General features: G+C 34.7%; 2 pseudogenes; one reads left to right on the forward strand and one right to left on the reverse strand.

Annotated features, from left to right (window-relative positions):
- Positions 1–724: 724 nt before the first annotated feature.
- On the reverse strand, positions 725–21,063 carry LOC122014834 (annotated as a pseudogene).
- LOC122018171 lies at positions 4,354–4,527 on the forward strand (annotated as a pseudogene).
- Positions 21,064–22,259: the final 1,196 nt, after the last annotated feature.

Genomic DNA, 22,259 nt, shown 5'->3' on the forward strand with positions numbered 1-22,259 from the left:
TGGTTTTACCAAGTTGTCATTAAAACTCAATCACGTCGAGTCACAAGTTCGGCAAGATCCATGTGCCTCATGGCAAGTTCTTGCAAGATAGAGTAGGGTGTTAGAGAAGGGTGAATAACACAATAAGAAAAATAAAAATAATAATCATAGTGGAAATGCAAGTGGTAATAAAATATCCAATAGAAGAACTCAACACTTCATGAGGTTTGAAACCGTCCTATTCCACGTCCAATGGAATCGTTGGTCAATCTTGAAAGTTCAAGAACTTTCTCCTTTGTGAAACCTTCCATATGTGAAAGCAACTTTTATAAGTATTTTACAATGAATATAAAGTGTAGTAAAAGGTCATTGTCAAGTCTAGTCATAAGCTCACATCAACCAATGAAGATTTATCCTTCCCCACAACAGATTCATTGCATTTCTTCCTTTTTTATTATTTTTTTCCATCCCTCCATCCACATTTCAATGTAAAGATAATGGAATTTTGGACCTCTTAACTCTGGGGACAAACCTAAAGTCTCAAGGAGCCAAACCACAATAAGACAGCATAGCTCAAGAAATCAAAATTAGTAATAGAAACAGATCAAAACATGTGGAATGATGAAAAACCATAATGTAATTTTCCTTGCTTTTGGTTAAAAACAGTTCAATCCTGGGACGGATGGATTGCAGTAGGAAACACTGTTGATTTGCCTTAGACATAAGCAACTTCACTAACCAAACATATTGAGCACTAGTTCTGTTCATTCACAATATAAAAATATCACTATACATTTCACCAAACTTAAAACAGTCATATGGATTAGTTTATCCTTTGTTCAAACAAATTGTAGAATAAATAAATTGAATATTAGCAGACTAACATACAAGCTGGAAGAATATTATTGCAGAAGAGTGAAATCTTGAAGAACGAATGGCTGGGCTCATCCAAATAATTTATGATTTATATTTACCATTGTTCTGACATGCTTCAAGAACCACTGTGTCAACTTGTAGCAAACTTATTCCTGAGAGCTTTTTTTTTGGCAATGATTCTTAAGCGGTCAGAGATTGAATAGCATGATCCAGTTAGAAGACAGTAACGGTCATTAAAGGTGGCCAATCATAGAGATTGACATTACCATTTTCCCAGATCTACTGAGCTGAGATGCACAGGTCCTTAAGTTGCACCCATCCATATGCACTCCGGTCACGGATCTTCTGGATCACCGATTTTGCCAGACTTACTGCTGGATGGATAACAGCAAGCTCTTTCTCAATAGATAGCTTAACATTTTGGTCCAGCTGCAGCCATAGCATTCCCATAAATAATTGTATGTTGTTTTTGAAAAGAAAAAAGTGTGAACACCTAGGAGCTTCATTACTCATAGGTAGATAGCTGCACAATTTGATACCATGAAGTCAAAGTGCATATAGTGGAACACTAACCTTCTCGGCAAAATTAGAAGCATCCAAGACATGGCAAAAATAAGATAGTTGCTTGTATAGGTCTTTCTCTGTGTACTGCTTAGTGAAAATTAGATAACAGCTTTTAGCATTCTAGCAGTTGAGTTATGCAGATTAATTAATCCGAGTAAAGATTTAAACCATGATATTGCAAAATTGCAATGGTCATACCTGTCTTATGATATGGCCATTGCAGTGTGGGTAATTTGGGCAAACTGTTCCTCTTTCAGAGTCGCCAATTACCTGAAGATTCACACTGCGAGTGGTATACTTGCATATTTCATCATCGCACTGAGAAAATAATCAAGGTAGTCATTTATACACTTGAAGGCTAGCGAAGGACGTCAAACATTATATTTTCATGAGTATTGAAAAACTGAAACACTTTGTATTTTACCATCATCAATCCTTTATAATATATGTAAATGAAATTGTCAGCTTGCCTTTTCACCTGCAGAAAAAGATACAGTAGAAAATTCATCTTGTGAAACAATTTAGCAAAGGACGAACTCTCCTGGTAATCAAAATGTTTACGTAACAGATCTAACTACTAGATCACTACATAAAAGAAAAACATTGCACTAGTACAGTACTCGAACCTGATTAGCTAACATGGCAGGAGAAAACTTGCACACTTCAATATGGTCAGGGCACCTTGGGCAACGCATCCTTTGCCAGAAATTAGGATCTGATTGCTCTTCTGCTTGAGAATCAGATGGCTTCTTGTGAATTGAAGATAGTAAACTTGAAATAGGAGGACAATCGAAGGTGCTGGAACAGCTGGAGCATGACAACCTGAGAGGCTCACAGCCACGATACCTGCAAGTATTTGACATTGATACTTGATAATATAGTTAACAGTTAATTGATGCTACTTTGTGCTCCCTTTATATAAACTACCTACCTCTCTTCAACATCTATTATGGATGAGAGCACGCTAGAAGGATCTTGGCCGACAGACTCAGGTTCTTTAAATTGGAACTGTACATAATAAGATATGAAATGGTCTGTCAAGAAGCAAAGACATAGAAACACTTTGAAAGACCCATTTGGTTTTAGAAGTTGCACCTTAGCTGAATCAAGTCCTAGACAATCAGCTAAACGTGCTGGGCTAGTACCCTGAATTGAAGCACACAACCGCGAGACAACAGGATGAATCTGTCAAAAGAAGCCATCAGTTTATCACATAGAATACAACTTCAAATGCTAAACTTCTTTTGTTTTTTGGAGAAATGGTAGCAAGCCTGTTGTGATAAGTAATAGTCAATATCAATCATCCAACCACCATCCTTTTTCAGTTCGTCAGGATGCCTAGCTCTTTGAGCTATTCCAGTAGAACTGGAGAAGTTTTCCTAAAAAGACAACAGACAAAATTAGTATGAAGTCAAGATAGATGATGATGAACACTTACAGATTATCCTTTCCTTCATATCTTTGGATAATTAAATATCATAACAATTTTATTTATTTTGGTAATAGATAATGAACACTTACAGATTATCCTTTCTTCACCATGATTACAAACTTGTGGATATATCAACAAAATTAATATGGATTAATTAGAATTTTACTTTAAAACTTCAATTTGGTAATAATAGAGTGGCAAAAATTGTATGCAATTTAAACTCATGAAAAATTAGAAATCAAAGGTGTTTAATAATTTTCCCTCTAAGAATCTTAAATAATCCAATATCTACTTAAAACAAGGAAATCATAGAGAATATAAGGCAACTTAATGTGCTAAAAGATTAGTAGTTAGAATGAATAAAAAAATGTTAGAACGGATAAGATAATCTGGTGTGATGGTTGTGTGCTTCTTAGATTTAAAGGAAAATTTACAAAATCATAGTCAATTAGCCTATTTATGGGCCCTAGAAGAGGGGTCTTGGCACAACGATAAAGTTGTTCAAGTCGCAAAAATAGCCTCTAGCAATGTAGAGTTAGACTGCGTACAATAGACCCAATGTGCTTCGACCCTTCCCCGGGACCCATATTAGTGGAAGCTTCATGCACCGAATTGCCCTTTTTAATGTTGAGAGTTTAGAAAAGCACAAACAAAAGTTAGTGTGGCAAAGATGAAATGTAAAATGCTACTAAGGATGTGTAAGGTTATCAAAAAGGAAATTAAAAAACTACCATGCAGAATAATTCCATATATTGAGTAGAGGATAAAAAGCAAAGAAATAATTAGATTAGATAATCAATTAGGGTTTTTGCTGTGTGAGCCGTGGGACGATGAATAAAAGTATAAAACTCTACTTAATCTTACTATTTGATTAAGAATCTACACCCTTTTCTAACTAACTCTCAATTAATTTGATAAAACCCAAAATTAAATTACGTTAATATCCCTTTTTCTTTTCACACTGAAAATAATTTCAAAGTTTATTAGTAATTTCAATAGACCCATCAATCAAGGATCTAAAGTTCGATACTCAGTTGCAGTATATTATAGGAAATTTTTGTCATTAATAAATCAGGGATCTAGAGTTCAAAACTCAACTACAACGTATTATTAGTAATTTTTCCATTAATCAATTAGGGATCTAGAGTTCGAGACTCAACTATAGTGTATTATTGAAAATTTTTCTCATTAATCAATCAGGGATCTAGAATTTGAAACTCATCTGTGGGATATTATTGAGAATTTTTTTAATAAATCAATTAGAAAATGTACTGTCATGGTTCTCTTTAGTCCCACATCTTAGGATGGGCAATACCGCGAGCGAAGAAACTTCTATAAATACCTTGGGTCGACGAATTAGAAAGCATACTTTTCTCGACTTTTTGGCTAAGAACAAGTGTGATATTAAATTAATTTTTTATATATGAGGGAGAGTCCATTATAATAGCTTGCTACTGAGGTTCTCGATTATCGCCCATGGGCCTGACGCACCCTTACCAAGTCCAATTTATGCGTCTTTTGACTAAGATCAAGTATAGTATTTGTTCTTATCAATTTAATATCTAATATAAAAATTAAATTAATTTTTTATAAGGGAGAGTCCATTATAATAGCTTGTTGGAATTTTCAAACATCGCATTTGCGTTGCACTATTGCATGGGCCTAGCGTACCTTTTCCAAGTCCAAGTTATGGGTTGTGGTACTAATTTACACGTATTCAAGTATTATATTACACATGCAACGCGTGTGCGCGATGGCTAGTCATAATTAAAAGTGACTAAAAAGTCTGAAATATTAATAACAATATAGGAATGGAAACTAAATATATATATATATATATATATAGATGAACACATAGCTAGGAATAACATTCTGTTTATCATTACATAGATACTAGACATTTTTTATATTTATATTTTTCACACATTAATATTCTAATTAAGAAATTTTAATTGATTTTAAAAAAAATAAAAACAAATTTTAATTTCATTAATATAGTCTAACGGTAAAATTGATGTCGTGACCTAGTGATCATAAATTTGAGTCGTGAAAACAACCTTTTACAATACAAAGTGAGACTATGTACAATAAACGCTTCCTAGAGACCCTGTATTAATGGGAGCTTCGTGTATGGAACTACCCTTTTTTAAAAGGATCTATGCCAAGTATTTATGAATTGATCACTTAATTTAAATTGTTCCCAATCATGATTAATTTTGAAGTATACAATCACATATACAACTCTAATATTACAATTTTAAATGATACATATGTTAAGAAAATCCATAATTATTCTGAGAAAGTTATAATTAATCTGATTGCAAATTAGGATTTGGCATCAGCATATCTGTTGATCTGAAGTTATCATCCTTATGGTTAAGTCAATTTTCCATTTACCACAACATAAACATGACACATGTAACATTAGCCTATACCTGCTCACAGCAGATGATATAAGGAACTGTATCGCCAGCAGAGCATCCCGTGTGGCCATTTTTCTTCAATCTTAAAGCCACCTAAAGATGATATTCAAGTAAACTAGTGAATCAGTACCAAATAAACTTTTCAAAACAAATACACTCCAAAAGAAAGTCTAACCTGCACATGTGGTTGGCTTTTGGCATCTGGATAATCTTTTGGCGGCTTTGTTAATGTTTTTGTGATAACATACTTCTCAAGTGCTACTTCACCATTTCTCATGTCTTCTTGCACCTGTTTATAGAGACATAAATGCCAAAGTCAGACTAATTTCAAACAATTTTGAAATCAGATAAAACAATGAACCAACGTGCTCAAAAAATATGTATGCCAGTTTACAATCCCCGGCAATAATGAGCCTGATCTATCTTGCACATCTATTGGGTACCTTCATGAGAGAACTATGAATAGACTCCACAACATTTTCACAAGTTCTGTAATGATAAAAAATCAAATGGTTCAAAAAATACAAGTTAACTTGGAAGATACAGTTGAAACTATAATACCAAAGATATTTTTTGATAGAAAAGATGAAAAGTGTCATATCACCCTCCAGATAAAATTTGTCTGAGACAATAATCTCCGATTTCTTTTGAAAGCAAACTCCAATCACGGCGAACCATATCAAGGCCCTTGCATTCAATCACCTGCCTTGTTCATGCAAAATTAAATCAGCATGGCCTTGGAATGATACAGAATCAAGAAAAAAAAAAAGACTAAGCGTATCAAGCTTGACCTCATATGGCATTCCATCCTTGACAAGCACTTTGACACCAGCATATTTCTTTTTTTTCAATAGAAGCATTCTCCTGTACAAGCCATCAAGATCAATCTCTAGGCAGCGATATTTCTTGTTAACCTGTGGAAGGACAAGAATCAAGAAATTAACATTAGCAATCAGTACTCGCAATGGTTTGATTACTCATAACTAGCTTATAAATATAGTTGCATTACAAAACCACTGAAGGAGATGAACTATGTAAACTTGGACAAGCCTAACCTCTTGGATCACTTTGCCAGCAATTGCCCTTGCCTTATTTATGTCATCCAGCCCACTGTAAATCATGATTGAGTCTGTATCCCCATAGATCACCTGTAAATCATGCATAAACCTTTACATAATCGCATACAAAAGAAAATTATATTTCTGAAAGTAAAGTGAATAATACCACGGTGAAAAGCAATATGGAAATTCGTTCAATATTGTTATCTTTCCAGGCAAAAGGATGGGAGGGTCATTATTGTTCAGGTGAAAAAGTAATATGAATTTCAAGGGTCTTCAAAGATTTGATTGATGGTTCTGGAAAGATATTTGCATTCAGGAAGTGGGTGAATACCACAGTAAAGAGCAATGGAAGTTATCTTTGATTGGGAGAGGTTGGAAAGACTCAAATAATTGTTCGGGTGAAGTAGTTTGAACTTTAAGGGGTTCTAATATTGAGGGTATTAGAGGACAATCTGACTGGAAGTAAGAAGGAAAGACTGGGAAGCCAAGCAATGTGAATAATCACAAATGCAGAATCACATAACAACACTTCTCAAATAATCATTTAACAATACAGCATTACTGACTACAACTAAATGAAACAGCCATACCTCCAAGTTCAAGTTGTTCTGGACTACATCAACAGTACTTTGCAAGATTTCTCTCCCCTGCACAATATATGTATGGAGTAGAAATTGGATAAGAGGTTTTGCAGCCAACATGGCATATGTTTGGAACTTCTATAAAAGAGTTTATGTTCAAAAATCAAACAAAGACAATCTTACTTGCAGCGTTATCAGCTCGGCAAGTGGTTTGGCATAAAATCTAGAGTTAGAAAGCCCAAGCAACCATACATGCTGAATTGAATCATTTAAAGAAAGGTTAGACATAAGAAGAATGCAACCTGAGCAACAAGCATCTAGTTTGACATTTTAAAGCCGCTGCACCTGTTGGCAGTAAGTTTCAGTGCTTGCTGTTGAATATCAAGTTGCTGAACTTTCAGACGAGAAGCAGTCTTAAGCCATGATCTAACCATTCTTCTTCTCTCAACCAAGTCCCTCATCAACTGAAAAGATAATATCAGAACAAGTAAATAAAAACAGCAGCAGCTTGCAGAAATTTATGCACAAAAGTACTAAGTTCTGCTCACCAGAGCATGTAATACAGAAAAATACTAAGTTCCGCATCATTTGAAGAGTTGGCATGAAACGGAACAACAGCCAGACTTCCCGAGGGAAACACAGTATGATTGTGCTTTTAAGCACAACCGTGTTTTTTTTTCTGGTGCTTGCCGAGGAGACTTCTAGTAGCCGACATGGCCTGACCATGTTTTTCCACATGGCTGTGGTACGGTGGCGGCGCCTTGACACTTTTGGAAAGCCGAATCAAATTTGGAAGGTTATGGAGGCTTTGACGGTTATAAAAGGACATATGGGGCTTGTTTTGAGGCATCAAAGGGGTTTCCTTGTGACAAGGAACCCTAGAGAAGTGTCATTTCCAAGGAACCGTCGGAGATTCCGTCCACTGTCAAGCTTGGAGATCCTTCCGAAGATGACGACCAGCTCACAACTGAGCATTCTCTTCTCTTTTTCTCCTTGATTTTGGGTTGTAGAATGTCTTCTTTCTCATTTTTTAGTTGTAACTCCATCTCCATGGAGTGAATCTTTAAATTATAGAACTAGAGAGTAGTCCGATGCACTATTGATGCTTTTTTAATTAATTCATTGTTTTTTTATTGCATGTTATGTTATCTCGTGACCATGACTTTATTGTGCATACATGATTATGACACTAGTGTGCATTCTCATATTACAAAAATGCAGGGAAGGACCAAAAAGTGAACCTAATTTTTCAACCCATAAAAATTGAGATTGGGCTTATTCACGAAAGTAGTCCAAGACCTCTCGAGGGCACCATTGGCTATCACACAACTTAATGGATTTGCCAAAATTCGGTATCACGAAGTAGGGGATAGCACCTAGAGGACTGTGGAGCACAGTGACAAAGTCTCCCTAAGAAAGTGATCACTTTAGTAAGGTTACCAAAAACAAAAAAAGTAGGTATCACGTTTGAGTAAACACCCTGATATCACTCCAAAAGCGAATATTGGGTACCTTGAGATAGATTACCTTCACATAGTTTAACATAAAGGTAAAAAGTATGAATTCCATTTAGCGCGCCAATAATCATCATGGTGAGACTGAACTTCTAGAATTGGTTTTCCTAGAATCAGCTACCCTTATGTGAGTGAAATTCACAAAGGATCTATCCTCTCTTCAACCTTCAAATTTTGACTTGCGCATTGATACTACCATCAAGAATCAAGATCTAAGTCAACTCAAGCTAATTTTTAAGTAAATATTGTGCCCTCCTACACATTCAAGGCAAGGTACATCTAGGGATGGCAACGAGGCGGGTTCTGGGATTGGCCAAACTCAGCCTAAACCCGTCCCGCTAGAAAAAAATGGACCCGAACCCAGACTCACCCCGCCTAATTTTTCAACCCGCCCCGCCCCGACCCCACTCAAACCCCAGCAGGTCCATAGTGGGCTAGACCCGCCAATCCGCTAAGCTTAAAAACTAAAGACAAGTTAACAATAAGTTATTATTATTGTATATTTTATATTATATAATATAAATATAAAACATTATTATTATTATTATTATTATTATTATTATTATTATTATTATATACGAGATGGGTTCATTGAAAACCCGTAACCCGTCCCGAACCCGCTTCTAAACCTGATCAATGGTTTTAAATCCGCCCCGTAACCCGTTTGACCGGGTTTAAACCCATCCTGAACGAGGCGGGCTTAATACAAGACTAGGTTTAAATCCGACCCATTGTCATCCCTAGGTACATCCCCAAATGATTGTGAATAAGTGTCACAATCAATTTGGTTATTCTAAAAGGTTCTCAACAAGAATAACAATTTTGTGGAACCAAAGGATAAAAGCATAATTAATTTCTGATTTTCAGTATGAACATGAAGCATGAAAACATGGTCTATCAATCCTTTGGCCTAATACATTTAAACCTAGAGTTGTTTTAAAAGTTACAACAATATGACTAGCTTGGCTCCACAAGCCCTGTAGGATATTGCTTTTTGATCTCAATATGTCAAATTTGCCCATCATTGTGAAATATAATTCACCATGTGTTGATTTGTTCTCTACTAATCGACAATCTGATCTGAGAGTGCCGGCATGCTAATGATTAGTTTTATTCTACTAATGATCATGTTGAGATAGGAAGTAAACGTTATAGAGGACTTTTTTAATCAGCGAACAAGTAGGGCCACATGATCCATGTCATTTGGATTTATAACATACTAACAGGAATGACAGAAAATGATTCAACACATTATAATCCCCATTAAATAATTTGAGAATTCATACTAATGCTGTTGGAACCCCAGGGTTGTTTTGATGTGATCAAACAAGTTAAGTTAGGTCCTGTGGTGTTTTAACCCTGTGTCTAAATGTGCAGGAACTTAGGAGCACAGCAAGTCGAGCGGAAGGCGCAACTAGCGAGAAGAACGACACGGACAAGCTCGTTGCGTCTGAGGGACGAGGAGCTACAGAAGAGTACATCGACGGACGAGAAGGAAGTGTGTGGTGTTTCCGAGGGACGAGAAGCCGGAGCGGAAGATTGCTCGGGGAGCAAGAGACGCAGCTAGTGAGAAGGTCGACATGGGAGAGGCCAGCAGCTGCAGATGAGTAAGCGGATGAGAAGGAAGCACGCGACGATTCCGAGGGACGAGAAGCCGGAGCCTGCTCAAGAAGGTCGGAAGTTGGATTCAGGTGAGCCCTATTCCGGATGGCCGAGATCACCCAAGCAAGCGAAGCCGGAGCGAAAGACCCGGACCGAGGCGAGCTGAACCGGAGCAGAGGGCCCGGACCGAAAAAGTCAATGCTGTTGACTTTCTTGGTCTGGGGCGCCCGGAACCCTTCCGAGCACCCGGACTTGGATTTTATCCAGATCGCGGTCAAACACGATCTAAGTGAAAGGAATAAAGTTTTATCCTCTTCTAGGCGCCTGGAACACTTCCAGGCGCCCCGACCTATAAATATAGCCTTGGTCCAAGAAGCTAAACAGAACAAGCAATTGCAAATTCTACACTTGTGCGCTTATCTTGTCTAGTTTAGCTTCTCATTTCTTGTACGTCATTGCTGTAAGAGGCTTCTCCGCCTGAAGGAGATACTAGTGCGATTCATTCATTGGATTAACAACCTCCCCGGTTGTAACCAAGTAAAAATTCATGTGCCTCTACCTTTTAGTTCTTTATTTAATTTTATGCAAGTGTTATTTTAAAAATCCGAGAAGGGTTTTGCTTTTAATTTGGGCAGGGCTATTTAACCCCCCTTCTAGCCGACCAACGTGTGACCAACAAATACAATAAGAACACACACCCTCTTAATCTTAAATCGAAAGAAAGAACACAAATGACCATTGTCTAGGGGAGAATGGATGAGAAATGAGTCAAATGACAATTAAAAGAACAAATCATAAAATCATAACTATTGGAGGCCGAACACGACCTTTTTTTTGCGAACATTGAGCTCCTTGTAGAGCTAAATATCTAATATGCAAGGAGACAAAGGATTCTTGTAGTAAAATTTCTTCTTTGAATATTCAAATAGCTAAACACCAAGTGTTGTAGGAACATTTAAAGAAAAGTGGTTAGAAACCTAAAGCAATCTGTCATTTACCTCAGGTAACACCCCAGGAATTTGAGAAGATGGAAGATTAGGAGTAAGGCCTTCAGGAGATCGCTCAACTGTTGTAAAGCATATATTATATTCCTGTATACATATTGAAATTTGCATTAGCAAAAGCTGGAAGTACATGGTATTTAAAAAAGAAAGAAAGAAAGAAAGGTGCATTCAAGCTTACAGTGAAATACCTGAAGTATTGAAGGATAAAGGCTGTTGAAGTCAAGAAGTAGTATAAGCTTGTCATATAAACCCTTTTTCGGCTCCAAAACCAAACCACCAGCATAGGCAGGACCTTTTTTCCCTTTGCTTTGATCAATGTGAAGTACATCAATATCTATAGATTCATGGTCCTTTCTTGCATCATCTTCATTTATATCTTGACAGTTGATTGATTTTCTCTTTGTTGTATTAAGCTCTTTAGTGCGTGAAGAGATTTTGTCTGGTGTGATGTATTTTTTTGCATGAAATGCATGTAACAAGAGGTACTCCACCCTTTGTGCTCTGGCACCCTGTGGAGACAGATACAGAACCTTAGAAACTATTCTACTTAGGGCTAACAATGATTCATTAAACATTGACTAAAATCAGAAGACCACCTGAAGAGTTTTTCCCCAAAGATTTCCACTGATATTTGTCAGTTGTCGAGTGAGGGGGAGAACACTAAGATGAAACATCAGTTCCAGAGAAAGCCAGGCATCAGTCTCACAATACTCAACCTAATAATATCATATTTCTCATTAAATTTTTTGCACTTTGAAACAGCAAGCAGAGACTTTAAGTGTGATTACATAAGTAAGAGAAAAGTATGAAATGAAGTGAGGTAGATGGGGGGCAACTTGCCAGTTCTAGTAGCATTTTTGTGGACTGAAACATAGAAGGAATATCATGCGGAGAAATCTCCTTCCTATCTTTGTTTAGTTGTGTTTTTGCAAGTTGAGTCAAGGAGTAACTTACCTAGAAGTTAGTTTTCATCAGAAATTGAATAAGTCTTGAATTCATATGAACAGAAGTATAGAGCACCAGCACTGTGATTTCAACATACCTCTCTCAGGAGGTCTCTTGAGCACAAATAGGTATCACATAGGAGACGACCTGCAATGCAAGACATAATTCCAGGAGTAGCTCCAGATCCATAGAAACAACTTCCTTTTGTCAATTTAGGCATTGAATATTGCTTGAGGCGGCCAATCTTGGACAATGTTTCATTTGGTACCTTACAAACCTGCATCAGTAAGTGGTTAGACTGGCACTGCATTTACTCCTAGGATAATATACAACCAAACATAATTTGTTATATCATGAAAAAAAAAAAAAAAAAAAAAAAAATATATATATATATATATATATATATATATATATATTTATATATTTATGTGTGTGTGTACATTTAGGATGATATAAACTAAATAGATTAAGAATTTTGATTTAATTTAACTCTAAGTAATAATATAACTAATAATAATAGGTTAATAAAATGTAAAATAAATAAATATGAGTGTATAAGAGTATATAGAATTTTATTAGATATCGCTGCTATCGCTCGGTAAAGTTGTTGCTTTATAATAAAAAAATCACGGGTTCGAATCCTGAAAACAGCCACTTGCAAAAAAGTAGGGTAAGACTGCGTATAATGGATCCTTCTCCAGGACCCAACATGGCAGGAACTTCGTGCACCGGGCTGCATTTTTTTTATCGCTGCTATCGCTCGCACATATCGCTACTACTGCTCGCCAGACACCGAACCTCCACCCTTGATCATGCGCCACTGTCGCCGCTCGCTTATGCGGTCGTGCTTGATGTTGCCACCGTCACAAACCGCCTCAATGCCACCACCATCGTACTTGCATCATGCCTTCATCGGTGCAAGACTCGCCGCACCACTGCTTTCTCTAGACTATCCACCTCCAGTCATCATAGCTTCTCCTCTTCGTGCCACACTATAACCGTGGGCCTTCATTCCTTGTCTGGTAGCCATTAATGTGTACATTAAGGATAGGGTTACATCAAGGATCAGCTCCAAGTCCCTATCTTTTTATACTAATTATGAACAAACTCACTATATACATAGTGCATGTTATTTGTAGATGATATTGTTTTGATAGATGAAACACGTGAAAGAGTAAATGATAAACTAGAATCTTAGCGAGAAACACTAGAAGAGAAAGGTTTTAGACTTAATAGAATAAAGATAGAATATATGGAATTAAAGTTTAGTAATATTAGACATAATAAAATAATTGTTAAGATAGGAGATGACGAGTTGTCCAAAATCGAGAGTTTAAAATATTTACAATCATTTTTACAAAACAATGAAGGGATTGAGAGAAATATCTTACATAAAATACAAGCAGGATGGTTAAAATGGAGTGAGTCGGATGCTTTATGTGATCGTAAAATACCTCTAAAATTTAAAGAAAAGTTTTATAAAACCACAATTAAACTTGCTATACTATATGAAACTGAATGTTGAGTTATAACTTGAGCACATGAGTAGAAGATAAGAGTTGCAAAGATGAGGATGTTAAGATGGATGTGTAGACATACAAGGATGGACAGATAAATACTCCAATTAGGCGATATGATTATGACAAACACACATATCAAACGAGTAAGAGGAAGACTAAAAAAGACATGGTTAGCAACAATAAAATAAGGTAAAATTTATTAAGTATAGATGATGATATAATAAGAGATAAAGTTCAATAGCGTAAAAGGATCCATATAGCCGACCCCATATAATGGAATAATCCTTGGTTGTTGTTGTTGTTATTGATGTGTAGAGGCAACGTTAGTTTAATTAAACTAAGTTATTGATTAATTTAGCCTAAGGTGTTAGATTAATTAAGATCAACCAGTTAATTAATTTAGTTGGCTTGGATAAGATTTTATTAAAGTTTAATAATAATTGATTGATTAATTCAATTAATAGATAGAACAACCGATAGAATAAATTGATTTAATTATATAATTAAGGTTGGTTTGATTAATATAGATTAATCTGTTAATTAATAAGTAATGATCTTATAGGTTGATAAATTATTAAATCTAAGTATTTAAAGTTTAATTACCTTGGTCAATTAATTGTTATGTTAACTAATTGATGAGATAATAAAGTAGTTAATTTATGGGTTGATTTAACTAAATGATTAATCTAATTGTTCATGGTTACTAGGAGTATTCTGATACTTAGTTTTGCTTCATATCCTATACTTGTAAGATTCAAGATCGAAGTAGACCATCTGACTTGAAGACGGTTAGGATGATCTACAATAGAGATGAGTAGTTCCTTCTTTGACCTCCTTAGATCTTTGACCTTAGTGCATGAGTATTTGATTACGCATTAGTTATATGCTTACCTTAACTCCACTCTATATTATTTATTGAATTTGATACTTAATCGCTTGTTCTTATTTTAAATCAATTTTCACATCTATGTAATCTCATTGTTATTCATGCTTAGATTGTTTATATATGTATGATATTACCAGACCATAGTGTAACTTGTAGAGCACTATTCTTAAATGGATCATTACTACTTGATTGGTTATTATTGTCGTGTATACATTTACATCTAGACTGCCTACTAGATCAGGTAGTGGTAGTGTGTTATTGTCTACGGTCCGTAGTTAGATAGCTACACGTCTTGTCTACCCACTAGACTAAGTCGTAGTAGCATGTATTGTAACCCACAGACAGTGACATTTATATGCTCTAACTATCCACTAGACCAAATAGTGGTAGCATGTATTGTCGCCCATAGTCAACCGCTGAGAAGCTAGATAGCTAGCTCATCCTGTCTGCCCACTAGACTAGATAGTGGTAGCATGTTGTTGTCCGCAGATAGTGGATACCCTGATTACCCACAAGACTCATTCGTAGCAACATATTATTGCGTGGAGTTTTGTTATATGCTTGTCATGTGTTTATTTTATGCAGGTGATTTTTTGGATGTATTGTATATACTCCCAATTTATTGACTATATCTAGTTGAACGATTAGTGAAAGGATATGTTATTGATTATGCTTTTGTTAGCAGATGATTATATTAGTGCACTTACTTTTGTTAGTAAGTGATATTTTTGAGCTTCCTTGGATCTACCTATACTATGTAGTTCATGCTCTTGCTTTTCCTTTGACTTCCAAATTAGCAGGCAGAGGATGTGTAGGTTATGATGGTCCCACTCGAGTTGAATTCTCTTTTCGAATTGTTTGATTTCTTTTCCACTGCCTCTATTATGGTTATCTTCCCTCATCAAATCTGAGTGTTGTGATAATAGTATAACTTTTATCTGGTTTAGATTAGTCTATTCACATGTAAATGCATACATATACACATTAGCATTTAAAAATTTAGTGAGTTTATATTACATTGGTATTTGTGTTGGTTTTAATTGGTTCTGAATCAATTATTTCCTATATTGTCACAAGTGGGTAATGTCTGATCTTGAGAACAAGTATACCCTCAGGACATAACATAATTACATATCAAGCATTCAAGTGTACAGAATACAGATTATAGAAGCACATAGCAGTTTTCTTGTCTGAAAGAAAAAGCTCCAGAAACTACAGCTTCTTCAATGAGGCATTATAAATCGAGTAGCATTGCCACAAGAATAAAAACATATCAAAGATAAAAAGGCCTGAGTCTAAAACAGTATACGTTGATACTCCATAAACATTTATAAATTAAATTTAAACCAAACCTGAGCCCTGCGTAGAAGAACATCAAGGTCAAACCCAGATATATTGTGTCCAACAAGAACATCACTATCCAATTTATTCAGTTCAATCATCAAACGGTTCAGTAATGCCCGTTCACTAAAAAAGGTAGAAATAGGAAATCATCAGTGAGTTTGCAGTACAGAGGGAAAACAGATGAGAAATCAACAGTTTACCTGCTTTCTAATGCCAATGTACTTGTCCCAGCCTTTGAATTTCTTTCAGCAACTTCCTTTTCCATATCCTTCAAAGATATGCCTCCTACTTTGCGGACAATGGAAAAATGAGTAAGCACTCCCCTCTTCTTCCATTCAGATGGCACCATAGGACTGTCAATCTGTATATGATTTCAAGCAATACCTTTGAGAACCGCACCAAATAAACCAAAGGCAAATAAAGCTAGGAACAATAATAACAACAATAAATGATGAGAAAAATGGAACTTGCTATCCCCAACTGAGAAATGTCATAATGAACATATATATCAAAAACTAGCCATTAAAATAAGCATGCTTTGAAATAATTTATGTTATGCCACCTAAAACGGCCAAAAGGTACCATTCAGTTGTTTCCTGTCAACTACTGAAACTTGATGTTTCTAGTTTTGAGTATCATATCGAGCAGACACCCACTTCAACACCCTTTAGTATGCATCAAAGTGTGCCTTGAAATAACTATATCTCACTATCAATACTTAGTCAAGAGATTTGTTGCACTTTTGTAACTTATATTTCAAAATTTTTAATTCAATTGATATATTTTTATTTTTAGAAGTAAACAAAATAAATTGAAGGAAATTAAAGGATTTAAACTAATCTAAATAAATTAATCTCGACACACTTTAATGTGTGTCAAAGCGTAACAATTGTAGACAGGCTATAGTACAACATAATTTTTAATTCAATTGACTAATCATTTAAAAATTAAAAAAAAAACTAAGTGAAAGGGAATTAAAGAGTAAAACTCCTCAATTCATCTTGACGCACTTCATCACATGTTGAAGAGTGTTGAGAGTGGTATGATATAACAACACAACAACAACAACAACAACAACAACTAAGCATTATCCCATTAGATGGGGTCGTCCATATGGATCCTTTTATATCATTAAGCTCTATCTCCTACTATATCATCATCTATGCTTAAATAAATTTTATTTTGTTTATTGTTGCTAACGAAGTCTTTTTTAGTTTTTCTTTTTCTCGTTTGATATATGTATTTGTCATAATTTCAGATCATCTAATTAGAGCATTTATTGATTGTCTAAATAGATGCTCATACCATCTTAAACGTGTCTCTCGAAATTTTTCCTTAATAGATGTAACTCCGACTTTCTCTCTAATGCTCTCATTTCTTATTCTGTCCATCCTCGTATGTCCACACATCCAACTTAACATCCTCATCTCCGCAACTCTCATCTTCTACTTATATGCTCGAGTCATATCTCAACATTCAACTCCATATAACATAACAAATCTAACTGCAGTTTTGTAGAACTTTCCTTTAAATTTAGAGATATTTTATGATCACATAAAACACCCGACGTACTTCTCTATTTTAACCATCCTGCTTGTATTCTATATGAGACATCTCTCTCAATCCCTCCAACATTTTGCAAAAATGATCCTAAATATTTAAAGTTCTAGGTTCCGAACAACTTGTCATCTCTTATCTTAACAATTATCTTATTACGTCTACTATTGCTAAATTTAAATTCCATATATGTTGTCTTTATTCTAGTAAGACTAAAACTTTTCATTTTCAGTATTTTCCGCCAAGATTCTAATTTAGCATTTACTGTTTCACGTGTTTCATCTACCAAAACAACAACATCTGTAAACAACATACACCACGATCATGTGTTTTGAATGTGTAGTGAGTTCGTCCATAATTAGCGTAAAAAAATAAGGACTTAGAGTTGATCCTTGATGTAATTCTATCTTTATTGAAAATATTTCAATTACTCCACCTAAGTTTTTAGTCTGGTTATTACATCCTCATACATATCCTTAATTAGTTCAATATATGTTACGCTAACACCTCTTTTTTCTAAAATTCTCCATGTAATTTCTCTTGGGACTCTATCATAAACTTTTTTTAAGTTAATGAAGACAATGTGTAGATCTTGATTTTACTCCCGATATTTTTCAATTAGTTGTCTAATTATATGTATAGCTTCTATTGTTGACCTCCAAGTATGAACCCAAATTAATTTTCAGTCACCAAGGTCTCCTTTCTTAATTTTTTTACTTTTACTTTTTTCCAAAGTTTCATATAATGACTTATTAGTTTAATACTTCTATAGTTTGCACAATTTTGTGTCTCCCTTATTCTTATCTAAGAGAACTAGAGTACTTACCCTTCATTAATCAGACATTTTTTTCGTTCTTCAATATCATGTTAAATAATTTTGTAAATCATTTAATATTTTGTTTTCCTAGGCACTTCCATACCTCTATCAAAATATCATCTGATACAACGATTTTTCAGATAAGATAAAAATTTAAATTCTATACTTATTTAACCTACTTAAAAAAAAGGTAAATCCGTTACCTTAATGGCCCCCTTAGTGTTGACCCCATGGATATGGAGGAAGGTAAATACAGGTACACAAGTGTTAGACGCATGGTGGGATAAACTCCAGGAGTTATTTGACCTACTTGAATTACCTAAGTTAAGTTGATCACCTAAACCTTCAATAAAAAGTTGATGAAAATACCTCTTCCACCTTTCTTTTATTTTTTAATCGTTTACTAGTACCCTATTATATTCATCTTTAATATATTTTATTTGAATAAGATCTTTTGTCTTCCTTTTTCTCATTTTAGTCATTCTATAAATGTCTCTTTCCCCTTCTTTTCTATCCAATATTTGATAAAATCGTTCAAAAGTGTCATTTTTTGCTTCATTCACTACTTTCTTAGCCTCTTTCTTAGCTATTGTATATTTTTTAAAATTTTCCTCATTCTTATAAATATATAATTCCTTATAAACTGTTCGTTTTTCCTTCACTTTCTATGTACTTTCTCATTCCACTATTAAAATTCCTTACTTAGTGGTGCATGTCCTTTTAACTCACCGAATACCCTCTTAGCCACTATTTTTAACTTTGATACCATCTTATTTCATGTTATATTATAGTCACCATATATTTCACCTAATACTTATACTTCTAACTTCTCCTTAAATATATTTTACTTTCCATCCTTTAACTTCCACCACTTAATACTAGAAGTCATATATATTTTCTTTCTATTGATACTATGTTTGAGGCATATATCAACACCACTAACCTATGTTGGGAAGTTAAGCTTTATCCAGGGATAACTTGCAATCTTTACAAATCTTTATATCCTTCTTTCTAACTATAAAAAAATCAATTTACAATTTATTATTCCCACTTTTGAAGGTGACTAAGTGTTCTATTTTCTTAAAAAATGTATTAGTTAATATAAGGTCATATGCTATCGTAAAATCTAATATAATTTTCCCTTCTTAATTTCTCGTTCTAAACCCATAACTCTCATGTACCCTCTCGTATTCCTCATTTTTCATTCTGACACTAGTTGTGGTGCATATACGCTAATTATGTTTATAGTTTCTATCGCCACTATTGTCTCAAGGCTATAATTCTATCCCCTTTCTAATTACTTCTACAACTTCATTACATATTTATAGTCTGACCCTGCAACGCGAACTCTTACATATTTAGCACTAGACCCAAGTTCTGGAGATGTAACTGTCCTTGCCAAGACGTTACAATCAGACCCTTCAACGCGTTCATTTTAGGGAACAACCTAGCATTAGTACAATAGTTTAATGGATCTATTCATTGAACATTTGTTATAGTTTTAATATTGGCTGGCAACTTAACGCAACCCCCTTATATTCGAGCTCGATATAACAAAATCAAAATTCAATTAACTTATTTTCAGCCTTAATTTTAGAACCAAATAATCTAAGTGGAAGGAAAATAAATGAGTAAAACACATCTAAATTTATAGTGGCCACTTTGATTCATTTTGAAATGCATTGAAGTGTGTTAAATGACACAGTAAAGGACAATTCAATACCTACCAATCCTGCCCTGATTGAGGAACAAAACCTTGCCATGGAAGTACAAAAATAACTAATTTAAACCTTGCCAATAAGTATACTGGTGGAAAGAATTCCTTTGACTTGTCAGCTTGTTTATCAAAGCATTTCCATACCTTTGCCTTGTGACAGCAGACAATTGAAGCTGCCACTATTTCATTTCCATTATTCTTTTCTTTGATAACAGTTTTCAAATTTATTGCTGTAACAACAACAGGAGGATCTAACAGTGTCTTTGAAGTGGAGATACGTATATCTTTGGGACAATCAACAATTATTTCAAACTTGCACCAGCTCACCTGTTTCAGGGTAAATATATTGGTAACTTGTCGCATTAAATTGATCTTAATCAAGACAGAATCACACTGAATAAACATTAGAAATGGAAATGAGGGTACACCCGTTGACCAGCAGGACATATCATAAATTTGGAAATCGACAACCAAGATGGTCCCTTGATCTTCCTTTTGATGATAAACAACTCCAAGGAACTGCAGGATAACAATGCTAATTACTTTACAATTTATAAAATAACCTAAATGTGCAAAAACCGAAATATTATAGTTTTGTCCAATATACCTATTGCATTAAGAAAAATAAAAGTTTGGATGAAAAATCATTAAAAACCCTTGGCAATATGCTTATTAATCACTCCACAATCACCTACTTTCAGAGTTTACATCAAATTTTTATCAATCACAGAGCGAAACCTGTGACTCATACTAGAGAGAAAAAAGATTCTTGTTCTAATTACTCAAGTATAAGTCTAGTAAATGAGATAAGTTGCATTACCATGTATTATGTTTTGTTAGATGCAGCCTAACATACACCAAAAAAAACTAAGTTGAAAATGATTTCATGCAAACTCGCACCAGTGTGAAGCTAGAAAAATGAATGAACTTGACCACTCCAGCATTCACTCAATAACCATTGGTAAGCTGCAACATCTAACCTTAGTTTGTCAATTAAATCAACTCATGCAAGAGAATAATAAAGCACGACAATGATACATATGTGAAACCTAGAAGCATTTATTTCTTAGGAGTAGTGCCTTTTAGTATCAATTTTCAAATCTAAACACATGTGAAAGATAAGTTAATCTTGATGTTTCTTTTATGCCCACAATTCTCTCAAGGCAATTCAATTGTTTACCTTGTGTGTGTTCCAAGCAATGCAAGAAACTTTTTCCCTCTAAGATCAGCTGGAAGTGGCGGATCCTGTTATTGATTTGAAAGATTGAAATCAGCATGTGAAGTGGAGTCCACAAAATAAGTGATTTTGGCATATTATCTAATTTTCAGATAGAATAGTTAGAGCAAAATACAAACATTACAGTACCTCTTAAAGATTAAACCAAGTCATGTTCTCACCAGCCATATGTTTTATATCTTGGGGCAACATTTATAATCAAAAGTATGATAGCAAGCAACCTTTTAAGTGCTCATCAAAGACATCCTAAGAGTTAGTAAAGATGAAAATTTTTCATTTAATGTTTTTTATTTTTTTTAGTTGGCACCATATATCCAACTCTTCTAACCGACTAATTGTGAAGGTAACAAACTTGGCCCCACGAAAATTTCACACGGGCTACCAGAGTAAATCAGAAAGCGCTCAATGAGACCCATCCTGGCAACATTCTTAGACCCGCTTCTCACTAGAAGAAGGTGAACCGCAGTTCCGTTATGATCGAAATGTGAGAAGGATTTGGAATTTATAGTTTGCATCAATATGTAAACCACTCAATATTTATTAGAATAACAATAAGAAAATAGGACTAGAAGGAAATAAGGAACATCTTTATCTACAAAATATACACATCTTATGTAAAGAATCGACACCACAACACCCTAGGAAATCTAAATGTTGAATAGTTAGGAACAATTAGAGATGATTCTGAAAAAACATGTATTTGATAGTCCCAAATTCAATGTGTTTTCAGCTCTTTCTTAATCATGTGCTAGATATGAATGGTCAACAATCCTAAATAGAGAGATTACGAAGTAACTTTGAAACATAGTCCTTATAAATAAACATGTACATAATGTGTTCATTATTTCTTGCATTTGTGGCTGCTTGATTGGGCTAGATTTATCTATGCATTAGCCAACATAGTAATTGCTTGGTTATATCTGTAGAGACAAATGATATGAAGCCAGCACTATGCATAAAAATATCGCAAACAATCAAAATAATCAAATCAAGGAGAACTCGATTTCATCGTATAGAAATAAAGAGTTTTTGAGCTCAAATTGTATTTCTTTTTGTTGGATAAAGGGTGACTAATTGAGATACAGTGAGGAGTATAAAAGTAAATGCTACTTTCTACTTCTAAGTACTTTTAAGGAAAAATTGTTAAGGACAAACAAATGCGGGTTGTTGATTCACATATGAGGCTCCCAGAATCATGTC

Source organism: Zingiber officinale, chromosome 8B (assembly GCF_018446385.1).
Source record: "Zingiber officinale cultivar Zhangliang chromosome 8B, Zo_v1.1, whole genome shotgun sequence".
Classification (NCBI taxonomy): domain Eukaryota; kingdom Viridiplantae; phylum Streptophyta; class Magnoliopsida; order Zingiberales; family Zingiberaceae; genus Zingiber; species Zingiber officinale.